The sequence below is a fragment of the Lissotriton vulgaris genome, chromosome 7 (assembly GCF_964263255.1).
Source record: "Lissotriton vulgaris chromosome 7, aLisVul1.2, whole genome shotgun sequence".
Taxonomy (NCBI): Eukaryota; Metazoa; Chordata; class Amphibia; order Caudata; family Salamandridae; genus Lissotriton; species Lissotriton vulgaris.
This window is the reverse complement of record NC_141695.1, coordinates 1,361,810,708-1,361,832,922: the sequence shown is the minus strand read 5'-3', so window position 1 is coordinate 1,361,832,922 and position 22,215 is coordinate 1,361,810,708. Positions and strand designations below refer to the sequence as shown.

Genomic DNA, 22,215 nt, shown 5'->3' with positions numbered 1-22,215 from the left:
CAAGGTGGAAGGTGCTGGTTGACCTGTAAAACTCCCATCCTCAGTTTCAGAAACGATTCCTTCACAATCTTTAAGAATACTGTTCCCAAGTAAGATTGTGGTGCAGCCCTTGTGTAACTTTGGATGACAACCCACCCTTGCGTTCTTTTGGATAGGATAGATTTGTCTTCTTCCAGAGACAATAACTTTACTGTTTTATTTACGAATTACTTAAAGGTTTTCTGTGGGCCATTGATCTCCCAAAGCTCTTGCAGGGCTAGGTGGTTTATTGCAGTTTGCAGATGAACTGCAGCTGGATTATCTTTGTTTTTGTTCATCTCTTTACTTACTTATGAGTTCATAGAACCGTTCTCTGCTCCCTTTATTTTGTACCAACACTTTGCGTAAGTCCCATTCCGTGCTACTTGTTGTTTTTGGAGGCCAAATTCTAATCTTAGCTGGGCTGGAGAGACGTATTGAGGGAGGATAAAAATTAATCGCATTGATTTCGACACTACTTTATCCAGAACTGTTTAGTCTCTTCCTCTCATGCATTTGCTTCCATAGGTGATGGTAGGAAGCAATTTTGCTCAAAGGACTTCTAGAAGAGGCAATAGATCAGGGCCTGTTATTTTTTGCTAGATTCTTTTTAGTACTACTGCCAGTGCAGTCCCTCTTGTTCTAATAGTTGCTTTGTGTTGTCCAAAGGAACCCTTCCTGTCAAAAATGATACCCAGATATTTGTACTCATCGACCACTTCCAACAATTTCCCCTGAAGTTCCCATCAAGGTTGCCCTAGTTTCCTTCGATTCAAGATCATCACTTTTGATTTCTCCAAGTTTATCTTTAGCCCGTTTCTGACTGAAAAGTTGCTTGTAGTATTTATAAGGTGTTGAAAGCCGACTGGAGTTCGGCTGATCAATATTAAATTGTCTGCATACAGTAAATGTGATATTGTTTGGCCTCCTAAATTTGGGGCGTGGTGGATGCAGTAGTCGAGCTCTGCAGAAAGATCAGACAGGAAGACGTTGAACAGGGTCGGGGTAAGGACACATCCCTGCTTCAGCCCCCTGGTGGTCGTTATTTTCCTCGACAGGATGTTACCGGTACCTAGTTTTATTTGGATCCATGTGTCGGAATGAAGTACGATTAGAAGGTTCAGAAGTTGAGGGTCGATTTTCCAGCCTGATGGCTTGGAAGAGAGTTTGCCCCTGTCGATGCTATTGAAGGCAGGCGTAAAGTCAATTAAACAGACAAATAGTGGCTTCTTCATTGTTGCTGAGGCGTCTATTAATAACGAGAGAGCAAGAATGTTAATCATTGTCCCTGTACTTCTTTGAAAACCTGTTTGGTTAATAGGAATTAATCCTCTCGTTGATATCCATTCGGTGAGTTCTTCCAGTAATAGACCTGCAAAGTATTTTGCCTCTATGTCAATTAGGGCTATTAACCTGTAGTTCTTTTCTTGATTTTTACTGCCTTTTTTAAAAATGGGGGACATAATAGATCCTTTCCAGGAGTTTGGGATTCTCCCCCCATCCAGGATGTCTTTAAAGAGGGGACGTAGATGTTCGACCCAATAGTCTGGGTCTTGTTTGTGTAGACTAGGAGGAATTCCATTGGGCCGCCTGAGCACCCTCTTTCTTGTCCTTTGAAATTCGATTTTTGATCTGTTTGATTGTAAATATCGTGGGATTCTCTTCTCCTACGTTCTTTCGTGATTGGAGATCGCAATTGAAGGCCTTGGTGACTTGAGTAATTTTGTCTGTATTTTTGTTAAAGTGGTGCTGTAGGTACTTAACTCAGTCTTCTTCTGTTATCTGTGAGTTTATTTCAAAAGACTTTGGGTTGTCTAGGTTGTACGCTGTGCACCAGAATCTGGCGCTGTGCTTAGTTTTGACGTCGTATAGCAGTTTGGCCCATGTCTTCTCTGTAGATTCATGCCATGTTTGCCAAGCAATTTTGTTCTTTCTGCACTTTAGCTTGTCGGGGCGCCTCTGGTGCAATTTGCGAATTACTCTATTGATTTCCCTTTTTATTTGCCTCAGGTTATGGGCTTGATTAGATAGAGGTGTCTTTCTTTGTTCGGTCTTATCATCTATGGGTAGACTTTGATGATTCTTAATTCTGCTTGTGGCTACTCCTGTGTTTGAATTAGCATTGGTTGAGCAGAGGTTTTCTAAGAAGTTCTCCCACGCCTTGATGTTATATCCTTCATTTATTCTATTTTCTTCCCAGCAAGTGTCGAGCTATAGGAATTCCACATCCTGACTACCAGCATGTAAGCTCACTTTGGGGAGTGGAAAATGGATTAGTTGACACCAGGTAGGGTGGCACCTCATTCCATGTTATTATGGACAATGGTTTCACTCCTGGGATTTGGAATTTCAAATTGTTGCTATAAGGTGTGTAAATCAAATATGTTAAATACATTCAAACCATTCCTTCTACACTCCAAACATATTGCTTTGTTGTGTGAGATTCAGTGACTGGATGTGTTGTCGGTGATTATATGAAGCGAGGCAAGCACTGTAACACCAGGTAGGGATAAAGGACCAAATGCATCAAGGTCAACTTTTGGAGTTCACTTGGGACAAGAATAAAGCAAGGTGAGGGTTTATCTCTGCCTAATGAGTGAGTGTTTTCTAAAGAGGTTTAATTTTTTTTCAGTTTGGTGTTGTACACTGGATCGACCTGTCACCATAATCTGATTGCAAATTACCATTACTTAAGAATGCACTGATGGCTTCCAGTAAAGGATTGGTGCTCCAGTGGGCTCTGGATAAAATATACTTCCTAGATGTAGCAGAATCTGCACCCTTTGTCTGTATGTGCTTACAGATGAGCCAATTTCTCTTCCACCCAGAGAGATCCAAGTCCTGAGATCTGGCACCTTGGACCATGGTCAACAATTCTGAGTAGTCACTGACCAAGCCACTTAGCCATATTTTACGGGGTGTGTTTCTTCCAGTGAGGTTTGAAAAGTGGAGTTTGCAGCAGCTTAATATCCATCTGCTGTGCAGTTCTACCATTGAAAGGCTTGTCTCTTTAGGTACTTTAAATAAATGTTATCGGAATGAGCTAGAAAACTGAAAAGATGCAGGAACATGCAAGAATTGTATTAGTGAATGCTGTACTTCTGGTAGTGGTACAACGTAAGGAAAGTACAGGTTCACGAGAAGCCACTTGTGGAAAGTCCAGCTGCATCACGATTTTGAAGCCAGGAGAAAAATTCAACAGTTGATGACCACTTATTGTGAATTGATGGTATCGCCCAAGAGGTTACTGCGGAACAGGTACTCATGTAGTGCTGTCAGCATTTTATTCTCTCCGAATTGTTGGCCTGCTCTCATGGTTGTCACAAAAGTATTTCAAACCCACAAAAGGTGATGGGTGGAGTGCTTGAAATGCGCTCGTGGTAGCCCCCAACCCATTGTTCTTTTGCTCACCATGCTACCTTAGTTTGTCACAAAAGAATTGTCATTACATAAGCACCAATCTGGTAGTTGTAGTTTCTGGGGCTGCTAAACTGCTGTAGAAAACAGTCACAAAGTGAGTGCCTGATGTGTTAAGCTGTTTACCGAGGTTGCCATCTCAGTTCAGTTTGGCGAATGAAGCAGTGATGTCTATGGGTAGAATGAATCTTTTCATTTTAAAGTATCCACGCAATTTCCTGGCAGGAAATGGGTGTCCTTTCTACAGGAAGGAGTTTCATGAGTGAATTGTAGGAAATCCTAAAAAAATAATGCATTGCTGATGTCTGCTCATGGTTGTACACATCAGATTTTAACATGGCCAAAATATGAAGTTTTCCACTCGAGGTCACTGGGTTATCACCTGATAATCTCCTACTTTGAAGACCATTGTTTGCACTGTACCCTCCTATTCCACCTTGTCCTGAAGCCAACTGATCATGAACATATTGAAATTGATAATGCCTTATGAACGAGAACTGTAAAAATGGAGTGCGAAGCGTCACGGATGGTGACGTGGTAACTAGAAAATTCTGCATGCTATGAGGGACTCCGTTCAGTCGCTTTTGAGATATGTGCTGTAATGTGCCTCTGGTGTCGTAGTTTCAGTTGGCTGGGTGATCATTGCTGAATTGAGTCATCAAGTCATCCAGTCTGACAACAACCAATGGTGAAAGATATCCTTTTCAAAGGCCAGTAATTCCTACATATTTAACAAACTGATGCCTCTGAGGACCATTCCTCTTCCCCACAATTCTGAAAGTACTACCTGAAAGCGCATAGCGAGGCTCCTGTCTGAATAAAAAAAGTTCCATACTTTATCCCTTCTACTGCCATTGAGAAAACTTTGTACTAGGAGCTTTATCTTTTTGTGAGACCATGATCTCTGTACTTCTACATTTGGGATGAGGTTTGTCCTGGTTGTACTTTGAGGGGTTGTGACATCTGAGGATTGTCCGTGTTTTATCCAGTGTGACAAAGTTTATAGTTCTATTTTTAAAATGGATTGTGTGCCCATGTTAGTCCTAGAACTCTTAACATCTAGGTCGTGAATGCACACATAAATTCCCAGGAATGCACAGTTGCATCCCCGGCTAATAAGGGTTCAGTCCTCACCACCAATGCATCTATTGTAAAAACGTGCAGCCAGTCATAAGTGAGGGTGTTGTTTTGAGCTTCTTTGCCATCTCTTCCTATAATTATGCATTAATACTTTCCTTTAGAACCCAGACAGGCCTTGGTGTTGCGATAAAAACATTGAGATCTGCAAGCACATGATCGTTTTTGTGTGGTTACATCTTAGAGTTGCAACCATGTTTTTGTATGTGGGGGGGTGGGCTTATTTTATTTATCCTATACCATTAAACTGTTGATGCTTGTAGGCCGTGGGGTCTCAAAATCATCATGCATGGGCTGGTGTCATCCCAATTGGTAAGTACTGATGAGTGTGTTTTGTATGGGTCTTCTAGCTATATGAAGGTATGTGTTTAGGATGACCTGTTTCTACTTCCGGTCAGCTTTTTTACTTTTCCTTGAGTGGATAATGTGTGTGTGTGTGTGTGTGTTAAGAGCTTTCTCTGAGATAAGACCTGCAGAGTCTGAGAGTCATCCACTGTACTGTTCTTGACTGTATTGTCTGTTCAAAGTTGTGTTTGTGGGAGTGCCTTCTTGCCCAAATTGGAAACTGAGGTCCCCGTGTCTTAATGTTACTGTTTTATAGTAATAAGAGCATCTTGATCTTACTTTCAGATTCTACTCTTGTTGAGGGTGAAGGCTTCGACTCTCTAAAGCACACTTTTGCATGAGTACAAAGTCCAATATTACTTTTCTTTAGTTTTTTTTGAGAAACGGTTGACTGTCTCTTTTGTTCTCTGTATCTCAGGTGTCTACTGCGAGTCTGAAGAGGCAGTAGACCAGTTGGGGACAACAGTAACCTATTTCCTTTGTTATGCTTATGTTTTGAAGAGGGCTAATTGTATTCTGCTTGTAGGTGAGACCACCACAATTTTGACAAAAAGAAAGTTAATAGAAGGCATATCTCTTCTTACAGAGGTTTGAACTGCACCCCTCATTATGAGTTCTGGAAACAACACTTTCTTCTGTTAAGATGATAAGTGGTGTAAAGAACAGTGGTGTCTAACTTTCAGGTGTAAGCATCAGAATGAGATTGCTTGTATCTTGTTAGGTCTCGCCTAGATGGCGTTTGCAATGTTTTTTTAAGACCTGTTGTAAATACTTTGTGGACTTGCAGCCCCCTTTTCATTTTTTTTTCTTCAATAGTTCTTTGAAAAGCCTTGCTTCCTAGTGGTTAATCTTTCCTATTTGTCCCTCCTTTTCGTGTGTTGTTACTTCCCATGGAGCACTGCCCCATTACTTGTAGCATTAGACTTGTCGCATTTTAGTAACTGCTTTAGGAACTTATTCTTCTTTGTTTGTCTTGGAGCACTTTTAACGAGCACTCCTCTTTTTACTCGCTCCAAGCTTTTATGTAAACAAGTATGTCATTATTTTCTTATCTTGTCACATTTGCTGTTCATTCAAGATCAAATGCCAGATGCTGGTTCCCAGAGGGCGCCTGTTTCTTCTTTCTTTGACCTCAAAGTGAGAGAATCCATCCTCCCACCCCCTCACTCAGCGCTGCTGTTCCCCTACTTGTTAGGGTCTGTTGCTGCTCTGACTTGAAAGCTGTCCTCTGCAGGTCACAAGGCCCTGAAATACTGCTTTACAACGACTCAATGCAGGCTCATTCGGACCTGCTGCTTTAACTACCCCGTATTCTTCTGTCTGGAGCTCTGTTGGCTTCAAGTTAAATTCCTGACTGGATTCTTCAAAGTGCTGCTGCTTTTGGTTACATTGTGCAAGCTGCACCATCTCGAACTGTGCTCTCCGCTCTTTTTCCTTGTGACGTTTACCACAAGAGGATTTCTGCATAGATTCTTCTAAGCGTTTCTGAAAGAGCCCATTGAGGGACACGAAAACAGAGTGCACCACGGGACTGTAGAGTGACACATGAAAGGGTCTGCTTCCCATAGAGCAGGCACCAGCATAAACAGCCCCATAATACTTAGCCAGTTGGCACACCTAAAATATTAGATTAGCCAGCCAGCTTTACATGTGAAATTATGTATTTTGGAACAGCAGCATTACTAATCGTGTTTTTGTTAAGATTTACATTGTTAGAAGAAGGGTGGCAAAAGACAACTACTGAAACATGTTCGCAGACAGTCAAAGATTAGGGATTTTCTGTAATTCTTTTGATCCATCACACCTGTTCTGGAAGAGGTAGTTGGAAACTTGCTGAATAATATATAAAGTGCAATTTTTAGATCTTCAGGGGTGGGGGTTAGCTGGGATTAGCAAAGAAGCAGATATGGTATGCATATATGTGCAGCGGCAGGGTGTATGTGCATAATGGATGTATCACACTGGAAACCTGGTGTGTATAGCAATATTAATCATAATCATGAAAATAACAAGAACAATAATATTACAGCTACTGCTAATAATATATTAGTACATAATCAAAGCTGATCCGCAATTTATCTAGAGTGAAAGCTTTATTTGAAGCTTAACGCTTCAGCAATCGATTGAATTTAATTTGAATGTAAAAACATTTGTAGAGCGCACTTATACCTAGCGGTTTCTTGGCGCTAAGGATTTATTGAACCCAGATAACAGCTGTGGGAGGACTAGGCTGGGAATGCTTGCAGGAAGAGAAAGGTTTTTAAGGCCTTACGGAAGTCAGCATAGAGTGGAATAGATCGAACATTGGGAGGGAGGGAGTTCCAAAAGATGGGGCCAAGAACTGCAAACTTCACCCCCCCATCCTCATCTTCCTGTAACGAGGGACGGAAAGGAGGGATTGGGAAGATGAGCGGAGCTCTCTAGCAGGAGTATAGCTGGAGATTGCCGAATTTATGAAGGCTGGGGCAGTTCCTGCTCGGGCCTGGTAGGCAGTGCAGCCCAGTTTGAAAAGAGCCCTCTCCCTAATAGGCAACCAAGGCAAGTTCTTTAATACAGAGGTGACATGATGGAATTTAGGGAGGCCATAAATGAGGCGTGCTGCCTGGTTCTGTACCAGCTGTAAGCTTCGAAGAGCGTAGGCTGGGACGCCATTGTACAGGATGTTCCCGTAGTCCAGCCGTGATAAGACCATTGCCATCATGATGAGTTTGAGAGCGGGAAAAGAATCTAGAGATTTTCCGGATAGTGCGAAGGGTAAAGAAGCAAGAGGACACCACTGTACTGATCTGGGTGTGCAAAGTTAGATTCTGATTTAACCCTTTCCATGCTCATGACGAGCTCAGCTCGTCATGAGGCACAGTGGAGCTGTGCTGATGACGAGCTGAGCTCGTCATGAAATCATGTAAATCTGAATTCTTCAGCACCGGAGGGGAAAATGGGCAGCAGCGATGTGGTTAATGTGATCCCAAGTGTTTTAACAGAAAAGGAAGGTGAGGGGGAGGGACCAAGTGAAGGGGGCCAGAACATAGAAGTCCAGGAACTGGATACACCCCCAGTCAGAACCAACTCGGTTTTGTCTGGGTTAAGTTTAAGGTGGTTAAAGTTCATCCAGTCCCTGATAAAGATCATAATTGATTGGAAATTAGAAATAGATTCAGGAGAGTGTGAAAGGTTAAAGATCAGCTGGAGGTCATCCGCATAGTTAAAGACGGTGACTTCCAGACGTTGTAGTGCAAAGATAAGGGGAAGAATATAGAGATTGAATAAGAGAGGGGAAAGGGAATGTCATATGGTTACTACGTTTCTATATATTGTGTTAAGTTAGCATGTGCTTATTAAATGTTTAAACGCCATATTTTCTTTCTGCTTCGGTTTTGCACACAACATCTAATTGTTATTGCAGCTTTTAACCTAGACGAAAGATGTGATTTATTTGAGAATAGTATGTTATTGCACTGATATCAGTCGTGCTTGGTACACTTGGTACAACTGTCTGCACACTGAGAACTGCACACTCTCAGAATAACCTAACACAAGGTTGCTGTAGGCCTGATCCTCGCACCACGTTAGTCATAACACAAATAATGTTTGTGCCAACAGATGGCTCTACGTGGGTTTAAGATACAGTTACAGGGAATGAATCAACACACTTGATGCTTCGCATGCTGAGAGCTGGTAGCGGTTGATGTGATCTCCTACTACTGAGAATTAGAGGTATGGGTCCGCCCTGCTAAGAACCCAGATGAGACCTTCTTAGATATAATATAATATGCTAATTAGGGTGCGCGAAATATAGGTGATACAGAATTCTAAAGATCTCTGCATCATAACATGCTATCACCTTTTGCTTATTATGGATTAGTGACTATGCTGCTAACTCTGATTTTTATAATATGTATGTTGATATTATATAAGATACTGCGTTTGAGAATGTTGCATTGAAAAATAAACATTTCAAACTTGCACGTGTGTTCTCTGCCTCCCAGTTTCGGTTTGTAATGATAATATAACGAAAGAGTGTTCATGTGTTCCACGATACCTGAGGTATTCTAAGTTCATGTTCTGGATTGTCTAAGGCATTGGGAAGTATTTACAACCGATGCGACACTGTAGCTAGCTTAGTAAGGGGATTTCTGAAACAAAGGTGAGTTGTGGGTCACCCTAACTCACCCAGGTTCTAGGTCTCTGTGCACAGTTCTGTGAGAGAACGGAAACCCTGCGACATGGCGCCCATACGTTGATTGGCCTTATATCATGACACTCGAGTAGTATATCATTCAAACCTTAACGCCTACATTCCCGTTTCCGGAAAACGGCAGTGTCGGAAAAACCTACCTATTTTTGAAATAGGTCTTTTTCAAGCTTGAATCTATCTAAAACGGTTTCTTTGGATTACTACCCAGTTGTGCTACAAAGTATTATTATTATTTTTTTTTCTTGTTCCTGTGCTGACATGGCTCAAGCCGTGGACATCCCGCAGCATAGTCGCATTGCGGTGCGTGACCATTTGCGGATGTATGATGTTCCTCTAGAGGGCTTGGCTGTGATTCTAGTGGTGAGTGCGGAACATGCTTACCCGTACGAACTGTTTTATTCGTGGGTGACATTTCCGCCGGTGGACGCTAATTCTGGTGTGTTCCACTCATACACTGCTTCAGATGTACCGGCTGCGTACGCTCCGTACAGAGCACTGGAAGTACCTATTGACGCTTGGCAGCATGGAGTTTGGTTTGGTGGCGCCCTACCGCACGCTTTAACCGCTCCGAGGTTAGGTCCATTGTCCATTCCGGGCGCTCCGTGGCCCGCTTTGGCTGGGTTTACTCCTCACCCCCGACGTGCCACTTGTAACGTGGGAGAACTGCGGCGGCTTCATGAAGTCGCGGTGGAAGTGATTAGAGCACTTGTTCATTACACTAGCCGTAATGTTCAGGACGCGGCCCCTAGGGGCGCACAGCTTCGTGCAGAACATGCTGGTCTGAAAATCAATCCGGTCATGGTTAATTCCGTGATGGGTAAGAAGCCCCAAGAAAAGGATGATTTTCCTTTCTGGCTTGCTGAGAAATTCGGCCAGCTGGAGGCTGTGTTTCCCAATACGAGTCCGGGTGATAAACACCGGATTCTTACACTAAGTTTGCCGAAGGATCTGGCTCCTGACCTTGCTGACTGTGAAACCTGGGGAAAAACTTTTGCGGCGGTCTATTCGAGGTGCTATGGCTCCCCGTCTGTGACCAATCTAGGTGGGGTCCTTAAACGGGTTCAAGACGAACACGGACCAGAGGCGGCTGTTGAATTGGGCATGCGCCTGTGTGGCTCATTTGAAGTAGTTTGCGATCTGATCCTTGCGAATGTCAAGGGGGATGCAGTGAACTTTCAGGTAGCTAACTCGTTGGCGTTGGTTCAAGAGGCCGACCGACCCCGACAGTTGGCAAAGATTATTGTGACTGCTTACAAAATGGTTGGCCGCAATGCGAAGGGGGTTAAAGCTTCTCCGGATAAGGAGAAGAAACAGCCCCAGGGTCAGACATCGGAAACTAGTGGTCAACAAAAGTCCAAAAAGCAAAATTGGCCTAAAAAGCAGAATCAGGGTAAGCAACAGCAACAACAAACACAGGTTTCTGCTCCTGCGTCTCCGTTGCCTGCGCAGTCGGATCGAGTTTATGATTTGCGCGACCGCGCGATGATTAAATCGCCTGAAAGGTTTCAGGCTTCTGACCAACGCTCTCCTCGTTCCTTTCAGGACTCATCGGCACCGTCAACCGGTGGTGGAGGGGGCGGCAGGGGCCGGGGTGGCCAGCAAGGACGTGGTCAGCCCCGCCCGCGCAACGGTGGAGAGCAGCAGGAAGGCTCTACGCCCAAGAGACCACAGTTTGCCACGAAGAAAGTCGCTGCCCTGACCGCGCATCGTTATGCCCCAGATAGTGAGAGCGCGGCTTCGGAATCTGACGTGGGCTCTGACCTTGCTGGACAGCGCAGCAGAGATTACCATAGTGAGAGAGGCCCTCCGTCCACTGTTGAAGGTGACAGCGACTGATTCTTCTGTTGTGATTGAAACTGCTGATACGCATGTTGCTCCCCCTGAACGACTTTTTGAAATTTTCCTGTTAATTGAAGGTGACATGCAGCGAACTGTAAAAGGGGTATTTTGGGAAAATCTCTCGTCTACATATGACATTTTGCTTTCGGAGGCTGACTGGCACCCACCTTTTGTTCTCGCAGCTCCGCGAGGGGAGGAGGTAATCCTACCCAGTTTCGCGCAGACTGTACCGAGAGTGGAAGCGCTGCATTTTGCAGAAGAGTGGGCTCTGGCGCTTGCGCCGGCTGTGTACCGTAATCAGTGTGGCTGGGATAAATTGTCACCTTGCCACGAGATTCCTTTACGGTCTCAACCACAGCCTCAACCTCAATATCCCATACGGCGTGAAGCGAAAGCTTCAGTCGCGGCTATCCTTGAACAATTGGAATATCAAGGTGTAATTGAAACGTGTGTGTCACCGATGAATAACCCACTTTTTACTGTGAACAAGCCGGACGGCTCATATCGTTTGGTTTTGGATTATAGGCATTTGAACTCGCATTGCCGTAACTGCGCAGTACAGAATACTCATGGCTCTGCGTTAGTGAATAGTCTTGAGCGTAAACGGTTCAAAACCACGCTTGACATTTCCAATGGTTTTTATGCCCATAGATTAGACGGTCTAAGTTCCCAATGGACCAGTTTTACATGCGGCGGTGTGCAAAAAATGTTTCGGCGTCTTCCAATGGGCTATAAGAACAGTCCTGGAGTATTCTCCGCCCGCATTGTCTCTCTTCTGGAGAGCTTCGACCCAGTTGCTTGTTCGTATGTGGATGACATTTATCTCACAGACGGCGATCTTTGGGAGCATCTGTGTCGAGTAAATAGCATAATTTGTAACTTTGCAGACGTCGGTTACAAGTTTAACTTTGCAAAATCTCACATTGCAGAGTACACAGTGTTGTTTCTAGGTTACGAGCTTAACAACGAAGGAAAGGGTTTAACACCTCACTTCCTGGAGAAATGCGCACAATTGCGATCTCCGACAACACTGAAAAAATTACAGTCTTTGCTGGGATTTTTGAATTTCGGGAGAACATACATTCCGGAATATGCCCAGCGTATCAAGCCTTTGTATGCTTTGATACAACCATCTTTTTTCAAATCATGCTGGCTGCCTGAGCATTCGGCCATTCTGCAATCTTTGCAGGCTGATTTGCTCGCTTCTGAATACTTACAGACTCGTGATAACCAGACCAACCTGGTGATTAGAATTATCCCTGGGGCGGTGGGTTTCACGTACCTGACTTTTAATGAAGGAGATACAGTACCTATTGCTTACAAGTCACACTTATACACTTCGGCTGAACTGCGATTTTCCACTGTAGAAAAAGTTTTAACGGCTGTGCAGATGGCTATCCTTAAAGAACGTGCCCTGTCACAAGGAAAACGCATGTTGGTTGTTACCCCGTGTCCTGCCTTAGAGGCGGTTACGAAAGCCAGTGTACCTAATTCTAAAGCTTTGCACCCTCGGTGGATTCAATGGGCGGCATCCTTGACGTCCCAGGATGTCACGTTCATTTTTGACGCCACGTTACGGTCGCAGGAGTATTTACAGTATGAATTTGTTCATCCTGCTCCTTTAGCAATGCAGCCGTTGGAGGATTTCCATTGCATCATTTACACTGATGGTTCGGCGCAGGTGGCGCATGGCTCTAAACATGCCTACGTTTCCGCATGCGCCATTGTGGTCGGTGCCATGGTGAACGATGAGTTCAAGTCCAGTGTCGTGCACACGCAGACACTTGGGGACTGCACCGCACAATTAGCAGAGCTTCGTGCTCTGATGCTTGCATTAGAGTACGCAGATCCTAGTGTGACGACTTTAATCGTAAGTGACTCTTACTACTGTGTCCAGTCTTACAATGAAAACTTGTTCTTTTGGATTCAGAATGAATTTCGTGACTCCAAAGGTAGCACAATAAAACACAAGACGATCTGGGTACGAGTGGCGGAACTTAAAGAGAAGCTGCCACTTGTCTTTGTAATTCATACTCTCGGTCATCAGCGCGTGGGGGTCCACGCTGTTGGCAACTCGCTTGCTGATGAAGCAGCGAAGTCAGCGGTATTGAAATACCTAGTTGCAGCAGTCACGAGGTCCAAAAGCAAAATAGATGATGACATCTTGGCAGTAGTTGCTGCAACACAGAAGGGAAGTAAATATCCTGCGGGGTTCCCTTCTAAATACACATACCACTTAAGTCCCGATAAGGTTCCTTATGTGAAAATCCCTGAAGTTGGCGAACGTCTAGTTCCCAACTCGGATCGCAGGGCTGCTTTGATTACAGCGGCTCATGAAGGCATGGCGTCTGCGCATGCGGGCGTCTCGGCCACTGTAACTCAGCTACAACAGAGATTCTGGTGGCGGGGACTGTACCAACAGACGCGTGAATATGTTCTTCAATGTGACATTTGCCAGCAGATTAAGCCTTCAACTGCTGCGCGTCCGCCTCAGACACAGTTGTACATCTCGAATAAACCACTTGATGTGTTTATTTGGATCACTGCGGTCCATTTTCTTCTGATACTGCATATAAGTACATCTTAGTAGCAGTTGATTCATGCACACGCTTTGTGTGGGTATGGCCGCATCGGAGCGCTGATTCACGTACTGTCATTAAGGATTTGCGAGTCTTTGTGGGAATTTTTGCCTGTGGTACCTTCCATTCGGATCAGGGTCCGGCATTTGCCTCTAAGGCGTATAAGGATGCTATGGTTTCGATGGGGGTCCAAGTCAAATTTTCGAGTCCCTACAGACCTGAGGGTAATAGTGTAGTTGAACGAATGAACCGCGACTTAAAGCAATCTTTGACAGCTCGAGTTATAGGCACTGGCAGAAACTGGTTAGCCCACCTCATAGGCGTGCAGCGTGCGCTTAATAATCTCCCTAGAAGGTCTCTGGGTGGGCGGACCCCATACGAAATGCTCTTTGGTATCAAGATGTATGTACCTGACCTCGATGGGCTAGACAGCAAGGCCCAGGCCATGGCCTTTGACGTAGATGAACATTGCAATGTTTTACAGAATCTACAAAAGACCAGAGACAGTCTTGCAAAGGAACATTTGCCCTCCACATCGGATGATGCGCTGCAGATCCCGGTAGTTGTCTGGCTACCCCAAGTTGGAGAACTGGTTCGAGAGAAGATCGATAACAAGAAAGAGTTTGGTCCCTCATATCGAGCACCGGTTCGAGTTCTTGGAGTGAAGGGCACACGAACAGTCATTTTACCACCACTTCCAGGTCGTAAGGAAAACAGATTTATTTCTATTGACAATGTCAAGACACACAGGGTGGCCGATTCTTCATAGCATGACACCGGCTGTATCCTGTCCTTCCATGGTGAGGCACTCTGTGCTGGCTATTACATCTGGTGCAGAACAGGAGGTGTCCCTCGAGATGCCTGCCATTTCCAGTCCTTTATTAAATACTATTCCTGATACTAACATTGATGAGCTAAACTACACTTATCCTGCTGATTTATCGATGCCTGATTTACAGACCTGTTTGGCAGGCCAGTCCAGATTCTCTTTTGACTCTGTTTCGGAAACTTCAAAGAAACCCACAAACATTGCAAGATATGCCACGTTGTTCAAAAAACATTTTTTAATTCCGCCTTGGACATACATTTGGTTGATTCTATTTTCATTCTATCTTTTTATGTCAATTGGTTTTGTGTTTTATTTTTTCCGCCTGATTGATGGTCACTACGTTAAAGAAAGAACAGGAGTTCGGTACCTTAATGGAACATTGGCCCCTCTTTCCTCTTCACATTCTGCGCACAGACTGAAACGAAACTTAAATACAGTTAACATTACTGCTTGGCCTGTCCTTGATGGGATTGTGTGGGATGCGGTTAGGTTTCAGATACATGGGCCTACTGAAGTGATTAATGTTCCAAATGTGCTTAGAGTAAACATGGGAGATGTAATTAAACAGAATATACGCTCTGATGATTGGGATATTCAGGCCGTAGAAGCATTATTCTCTGATTTAAAGTATTATGCTGCCTTCGATGCTGAGGATCTGTACACAGATTCTATTAATTATGGTGATTTGTTTTGTTTTCAACACTATGGTAATCATTTTTTACATAAAACAAACTCCAGGAGGGTTGCTGTAAATTATACACAATGGGAACATTGCCCTACTCCATTTTGGGGCAGTTCCAATACGTTTCTGAAAAAATACACCTATTTTACAGACTTTAATCAATCTAATCCCGAGTCATTTTATTTTAAAATGACACAAAAGTCCATGCCCAAAGTTAGACTTACCGATACAAAATTGCTGTATTCGAAGTCCTTTCTAGACAGGTTGGCTGTAGATGGCTACGAGTTTTGGAAAGGAACAATTGACCTTAAATCGATTTGGGGTACCAAAGATTGGCAGGTACAAGGCACTGAGGCTTTGCACCGTGCATGTCTCATCCCGAATCACATGTTGTTTTTAAATTCATCCATTTTCCAAACAACATGCTTTGGATTGGCTACTTCTAAAAAATTGAATACACCAACCATCCCAGATTTGGAGGAATATACAGGTTGGGGTAATTTTACTGATTTGTCCATTCATGAGTTGCAAACTCTTGTACACAATTCGTCCTTTAACATATCCAGTTTGGATTCGAAGGGTTGGCTGATGTGGCATAAAAGTGCTGATTCTTGCCAACGCCGTTTTCTAGGTTTGGCTAAGGGGTTCACAAAAGTCAGACTCGATCCCCGTTTTGAAGAAGACTATACTGTCACGACTTATTCTGTGGGGAAGCTGTGTCAGAATTGGTTACAACATTCCACTTTAGCTGCAGTTAAAATACATCTGTCTCTATTAAATGATAATGTGGATTTGAACGATTTTATAAAAGGCCCAGCTAAAGGTAGATCTAAACGATGGCTGTATGCGATTTATAATGAAATTTGGAAAGTTACCCAGGTTGAGGCTGCTAAACACCTGAGAGCTATTGATCAAGCAAATTTAGAGAAGGTGCTTGCAGTTGTTGATAACAGCATTAACACGCTTTCTTCCCGAATTTACACGTTAAATAATATTGTGTCTTCTATTGTTGACATTGTACATGATGAAATGTCCGTGTTATATCATGGTCAAAATCAATTGCGTTCTGTGATGCAATTTGCGTGGACACTACAGACTCTTAAGTCTGGTCGAGTGCCATGGACTTTTATGAACGTCTCATCATTATTTACCCCGTTTAATCTGACTGAAAAACAGCGCATGCTATCAATGAGAGATGCAACATTTTCTATGTTGCATATTGAAAAATTAGAATCCCTACCATTTTCTGTGGCTGAAGTGACTGCTGCAACGTGGCTTATTCATGGTGTTATAACATTACCTTTTGCTTTGTATAAATTTACAAATTGTATGAAATATATAGCCATTGGGCGATATGAACCATTAGGCAGCGCTTTCCTCCATGAGACATGGTCTTTACCATACACTTACAGATGCCTTAAGGAAGGAAATGAAGTGAATCTGAATGGTGAAGAATGTACACAGTCGCCTGACCGCTCACTAATATGCAGACACATCCAGTTGCATGGTTCATGTAATCAGGACAAACCTAATTTGGCCTGTGTTTTGAAAGGGTCACCAGTTCCTGCAATAGTTCCCACGTTCACTCGGTTGTCCAACGGTAGTTATTTACTTTTGAATAACGAATTTTGTTGTGGGTTAGAGGCCGGTATCGCATATGTGGTTACCGTGTCAGAGAGGGTAGTTTGCTGCAAGAATGTGTTGTATCCACCCACGCATGGGAATTCAGAAGTTTTAATTTGGCCGAGGATACCAACCTTGAGAGCTGAGTTCAATGGTTTAGGCCGTATAAGAGCCCTTTTGTCTCAAAAACAGGTGGCCCTGAGCTCTGCACGCGAAACTTATGTCCTTCACATAGCAAACACACGCACAGAAGTACAAGCACTTTTAAGTACTGATTTGCCGTTTCATTTTTGCGAGCTGGTTCATCAGATCTTTAATGCCTCCTCCACAACGGGCCTGGCTCATTTTTTTAAAATGGTTAGCAGTGGTCTCGTGACTACATTTGAAAAAGTATTTGGTATTATCCCTGCGTTCTTTCATTCTATATTTGCTAGCCTGTTTGGCGGATTTCCTGTTTTGCTGGCTTTGGCTGCAGGCGTTCTGGTGATATTTTATTTTATAAAACATGGATGCCCATCATGCGCAAGGAAACGCACAGCCCCTACTGATGCAGTTTCGCAACCGGATGCTTGATTACTATGGATCCTTGCCTCTTGCGACATTGAGCACGGCTTTTGGATTATCCTTCAGATTTTCCTATTTTACCTGTGTCCAGCCTGTGTTTCATTGCCTGAGCTGTGATTTCGACTGGGCCATTGATTTGTGTCTCTGTTTACCGACTTCTCCTGACGTCAACTTTGATCAGCTGATGTACCCCGTAGTGGCTCACGAGTTGGTCTGTTCTGGCGAAAGGGTTATGGCTGTAGCAGCGATGCATGGACTAATGGGTCAGTGGGACATATTCGCAGCGGCGCATGACTTTCTGGCACAGAGCGTTCTCGAGAACCCACTGAGTTGTCCTCTGATGATGCTAGAGGAATCAGTGTTGGAGGAGCACGTATGTTCTTTCCCATTGCTTAATTGGATGGCTGAACTGTTTTCGGATGATGGCAGTGATTTCATGTTGGAAGCTGTAGCTACCTATTTTGCATATTCATTCAACGAGGAATGACTCTGAATACTTCCATCTGGCACGTGACTTTTTAGTAATTCTGAATGGTGCCTTTTTTAATATGAACATTCGATTTTTTCATATGTTCTAGGCCTGTTAATTGAAATTAGGCCTCAAGTTCGACTTTTTATGTTTTGTGTGGCCACTATAGGCATTCATACATACATTTTTGTGTTTTTAAATTTTACATACATTTACATACATTTAGCTTGGCTCAATATCATTGAACTCTGCTTTCATGTCTTGCCTCTCATAGGGTATTGGCTTATATTTTCCTTTTTTAACCGTCCTCGGATCATTGGGGGGGTGTCATATGGTTACTACGTTTCTATATATTGTGTTAAGTTAGCATGTGCTTATTAAATGTTTAAACGCCATATTTTCTTTCTGCTTCGGTTTTGCACACGACATCTAATTGTTATTGCAGCTTTTAACCTAGACGAAAGATGTGATTTATTTGAGAATAATATGTTATTGCACTGATATCAGTCGTGCTTGGTACACTTGGTACAACTGTCTGCACACTGAGAACTGCACACTCTCAGAATAACCTAACACAAGGTTGCTGTAGGCCTGATCCTCGCACCACGTTAGTCATAACACAAATAATGTTTGTGCCAACAGTTGGCTCTACGTGGGTTTAAGATACAGTTACAGGGAATGAATCAACACACTTGATGCTTCGCATGCTGAGAGCTGGTAGCGGTTGATGTGATCTCCTACTACTGAGAATTAGAGGTATGGGTCCGCCCTGCTAAGAACCCAGATGAGACCTTCTTAGATATAATATAATATGCTAATTAGGGTGCGCGAAATATAGGTGATACAGAATTCTAAAGATCTCTGCATCATAACATGTTATCACCTTTTGCTTATTATGGATTAGTGACTATGCTGCTAACTCTGATTTTTATAATATGTATGTTGATATTATATAAGATACTGCGTTTGAGAATGTTGCATTGAAAAATAAACATTTCAAACTTGCACGTGTGTTCTCTGCCTCCCAGTTTCGGTTTGTAATGATAATATAACGAAAGAGTGTTCATGTGTTCCACGATACCTGAGGTATTCTAAGTTCATGTTCTGGATTGTCTAAGGCATTGGGAAGTATTTACAACCGATGCGACACTGTAGCTAGCTTGGTAAGGGGATTTCTGAAACAAAGGTGAGTTGTGGGTCACCCTAACTCACCCAGGTTCTAGGTCTCTGTGCACAGTTCTGTGAGAGAACGGAAACCCTGCGACAGGAAGAACCTTGGGGGAACACCACACTGCACCTTACGTGGGGGAGAAGAAAACCCTTCGAGATGGATGGCCTGGGTACGGTCACTCAGAAAGGAGGTGAGCCAGGCTAGGGGAGACCCCCTGATGCCCGCTGCCCTGACACGGGTGAGAAGGATGGAGTGGTCAACCGTGTCAAAGGCAGCGGACAAGTCAAGCAGGACCAAAGCCTGAGGATGGCCCCCGTCCATTCCCTCCCTAAGGCTGTCCAGGACCGAAGCCACTTGTCTCCAACTGATTCAGAAAAGGGGGTGGTGATGAACAGAGTGTCTGAATTAAGCAGACCACTCTTACCCAGTCCAAAGATTAGGGCTTGATCCATCACCGTTTTTTAGCTCACTGCACCATCCCAGCTCAGAACTTGGCTATATGCAAATTAGTCTGACCCTGGCCCAGTGCATCATGGGAACAGGGCAGACCAAACTACCAAGCCAATTCTTATACTGGGAAGGAAACAAGCTACCGGGGACCGGTTTCTGGCATTTCAGCCGTCTTCGGCCCGGCTTGCTTGAATCCTGATGGTGCAATGAGCTAGGGACTCACATCTGAGTATACCCTTCCACGCTTATGGTGGACAAAAATGATTCAGAAAAGGGGGTGGTGATGAACAGAGTGTCTGAATTAAGCAGACCACTCTTACCCAGTCCAAAGATCAGGGCTTGATCCATCACCGTTTTTTAGCTCACTGCACCATCCCAGCTCAGAACTTGGCTATATGCAAATTAGTCTGACCCTGGCCCAGTGCATCATGGGAACAGGGCAGACCAAACTACCAAGCCAATTCTTATACTGGGAAGGAAACAAGGTACCGGGGACCGGTTTCTGGCATTTCAGCCGTCTTCGGCCCGGCTTGCTTGAATCCTGATGGTGCAATGAGCTAGGGACTCACATCTGAGTATACCCTTCCACGCTTATGGTGGACAAAAATGATTCAGAAAAGGGGGTGGTGATGAACAGAGTGTCTGAATTAAGCAGACCACTCTTAATCGTTTTTGGCCACTATAGGTGTGGCAGGGTATACTCAGACATGAGTCCCTTTCTTACTGCACCATCAGGATTCAAGCAAGCCGGGCCGAAGACGGCTGAAATGCCAGAAACCGGTCCCCGGTAGCTTGTTTCCTTTCTGGTGAAGAATTGGCTTGGTAGTTTAGTCTGCCCTGTTCCCATGATGCACTGGGCCAGGGACAGACTGATTTGCATATAGCCAGGTTCTGAGCTGGGATGGTGCAGTGAGATAAATAACGGTAATGGATCAAGCCCTGATCTTTGGACTGGGTAAGAGTGGTCTGCTTAATTCAGACACTCTGTTCATCACCACCCCCTTTTCTGACTTGTCTCCAACTGGTCATATCAAATGTAGCATTTGTTGTATGACCATCAAAAGCATTCACTTAGGTTAGTAACCATATCCAATAGAAAAACCAACCAAAGTAGGTCTTTCCGTTGTGCTGTAAGAAAAGTGTGTCTTTCATTGGTAGTCCTACAAATTAAGGAAATATAAACAAGGTTTGTTCTGCTTAACTTAAGAATATGGACTAGCCATTAGGGAAATATTTGGCATTCTCCTGAGGAGCTCTCACTCGCATATCTGTTCCTGCAAATCGGAATGAGTGTTCCTTTGTCTGTTTTCCTTAATGGATACTCTTATTTGAGTCTTTTCAGCTCTAGTTGTATTGCGTTCATTTTGTTTGTGGCTATTATAGACCATTGACAAAGCCGAAAACAACAGACCATACTTGGGCGCAACCAATTGGTTTTGCCAGTGCTGTTTTTTTGGTTTTTGTTTTGTTTCATTCCTTGTGTGTGAGAATATAGTATTGTGTGCATGAGCGATTCCTGTTAATGGGTGGAGCAGAACACACTGGTTTTCTACTTGTAGCTCTTATAATATGACTTAATTAAGAAGGATGGCGCTATTGCTCAGCGATAGTGAGGCCAGGGATGTAAGAGATCTTCTACCTTGTAGCTGCTGTCCCTTGAATGGGTATCCTTGCATGAACTCAAGATGGAAATCCTTTCTCCTGTGTTATGTGGTCTGCTTGCTGTTTAGATGGCTCAGTGAGGTAGACACTTGCAATGAGTTGGTTTGAAATTGCAAGCAATAAAATTGCCTCTGGGCAAATGATAATACACATTATGTTTTTTATCCAGTGGCAATTGCACCACCCTATTCCGATTTCCGTGTTAAAATGAGTAATAATATGTCAAAACAGTTGCCTCGTGAAAATTCTCCATCTTTCCCCTGTTGCAGCCTTTTTTTCCCCATGCGGATTTAGCTAGATGAAAGCTGTCAAAACGTGCCTGTGCTACCCACACGGATGTCGGGATTCAACTAAAACAATATTTGTGCCCTGTCTCGGTATTTCTGACCTACTCGTAATTAGGGCCATAGTGTTGACTTGGTCCTTAATCATTGCCATGTTGTTAAAGAATACCATTAAATTGTGTATTAGTGATAATTGTAATTAGGAGTGTTAGGAAAAACTTGTAGGGTGCCAACTGAGAAACACAATATCACTAACACTTCATTTTTCCATCGTAGGTTGTGCCCTGACTCGTCATGTGATCTTTTCAAATGCCCCATACATTTGGTAAGTGCCATTGTATGAACATTGCTTTCCATCAGATTTGTTTGTTGCCTTTATCGCTTGCTGCGCAGTTTGCTGTTGTGGCATTAAGTCGTTCTTTCCCAGTATAACCTGTTACTTTTGCGTTGATTCTTTTATGTGACCATCCAAAACTGATGCAACGATGTAGTGCATTAGTTCATGTGTTGTCCATGATTCTTTCTGTTAGAGATAAAGTATGTTTAAAATATAATATTTGCCTAACACAACCTCACACTCAATTATATGACAAGAATGTCTGTACTCATACAGGTCACACTGTAAGGCTATTTGAAGACACATTCATCTTTAGCATCAGAAGTGATTTGTAAGTGACAATCCTATTGGTGAATGGTCATGCCAAGGTGTACACAATTTGAGTTTAAGAATTTTTCTCGAATTCTAACTTAACTTGAGATCGCATCTGTAGGTGCACCATAGCTGACTTAAAGGCCACATTCCCGCTAAATTTGCCCCCCTAGGGTGTTGCAATGAGTTGACGTGTATGAGTGAAATTATAATTTCTTACATTTTTCATCGCAGATGTTTTTTCTCTTATTGTCATCTGAAATGTGTGTGGAACTCCTGTTCCAGCAATTGTTCTCATACCC

The 22,215-nt window shown here is 43.5% G+C and overlaps 1 protein-coding gene across 1 annotated transcript in view; it reads left to right on the top strand.

The window, feature by feature from the left end:
* SETD1A (SET domain containing 1A, histone lysine methyltransferase) overlaps positions 1-22,215 on the top strand; it is a 960,878-nt gene that overhangs the window by 2,651 nt on the left and 936,012 nt on the right. The window contains exon 2 of the mRNA XM_086932054.1: positions 21,541-21,589. The gene's annotated coding sequence lies outside the window, so the exon portion shown is untranslated. The remainder of the gene's footprint in view (positions 1-21,540; positions 21,590-22,215) is intronic.